The 1,290-nt window shown below is 46.2% G+C and overlaps 1 non-coding gene across 1 annotated transcript; it reads left to right on the top strand.

The window, feature by feature from the left end:
* The first annotated feature begins 245 nt into the window (after nt 1–245).
* Nucleotides 246–352, top strand: LOC120887768 (U6 spliceosomal RNA). Its single transcript, XR_005731094.1, has one exon. It is a non-coding gene; the product is annotated as a U6 spliceosomal RNA (small nuclear RNA).
* Nucleotides 353–1,290: the final 938 nt, after the last annotated feature.

Here is a 1,290-nt window from a genome sequence, read left to right as displayed (position 1 = left end):
TGAGCAGGGAAAGGAAAATGAAGGGTCACTGAAAACCACAGGGAGCTCTGATGGGCAAGCAACTGGAAGATGGGGGCCCAGAAGGTTAAAAACATCCCCCAGCCATCTTACATGCCTCTGAGAAAAATTATTGTTTCAAAATCAAGTCACATCCTGGACCATCCTTTATCAAAACTGTGTTACAACACCAATGCCTGCCTTGGCAGCCAAGAAAGCAAGACCTTCACAGAGAAAGCTTGCAGGGGGCACTCACTTCAGCAGCACAGATACTAAAATTGGAACGCTACAGAGAAGATTAGCATGGCCCCTGCGCAAGGATGACACGCAAATTCGTGAAGACTTCCATATTAAAAAAATAAATAAAAGAGCTTGCAGGGGCTATTCAAAGGGAAATAAACCAATTAAGGGGGCTGGAAATTGAGGTGAAACTGGGGGACTCCATTTCCTTAAAAACTCTAACTCTGTGAGCACCATATCATCCTCTCTTCCAGGGGGTCTCTGCAGTTTCTATGCTGTTAGTCAAATGTCAAAAAATGAAGCTGGGCAGGATTCTCTGGAAACTTCCCTGAGATCCCCAATAAAACTGGAGGGCCAGAAGTCCTCTCTGAGAGGACCCACTCTCTCCTTGGAGAGTGTCCCCTTTTCCGTTGCCTATCCCTTCAATAAACTCATGCCTCCACTGTGAGTGACATGTCTGAAATAATTATGGCATGATTGCAAGAACTGGTGAACAGGGGCCTCTGCAGATGCCTCAGCATTATAGCAGGCCTCTGCCACAAAGAATCATAGGTATGACCAATGCCAGGTCACCAGCTCCTGTTGGAGCAGTTTATACTCCTGGGAGGTGTGAGCTGCCTGGGAAAATAAAAAGTCTGACATAATCAGTAAGAAATAAAGACAAAGCCAGAGATTAGATTTAGAAAGCAGGGCACCTGATGGCTCTTCTAGCCCTGATAGGAACTGGAGGACAGAAAAAGTCCCCAATTCTTTATTTAAGAGGAAGTATATCAAAAGCAGGGATAAGGTTTCAGTGTGGGAGGGGTCTTGTTCCAGTGTGACAGGTGACGCCCATCCCCAGGAGACTGTGCTTGATCCTAAGGCTGTGAGCCAGGGCGCCAGTATGATCTGGGCTTTCTCAAACTGGGGAATTTCACTCAGCAGTTCCCAGAAAAGCAGCTTCCCTGACTTATGTTGGCTCAAACAAACCCATGATTCCTATACAGCTTCCAAAATGCCACCACAGCCAGCGGAGTAATCAGTTTCACAGAGACAAAAAGTAGAATGATGGTT

Source organism: Ictidomys tridecemlineatus, chromosome 10, assembly GCF_052094955.1.
Source record: "Ictidomys tridecemlineatus isolate mIctTri1 chromosome 10, mIctTri1.hap1, whole genome shotgun sequence".
Lineage (NCBI taxonomy): Eukaryota > Metazoa > Chordata > Mammalia > Rodentia > Sciuridae > Ictidomys > Ictidomys tridecemlineatus.
This window is presented reverse-complemented; position numbering and strand designations above follow the sequence as displayed.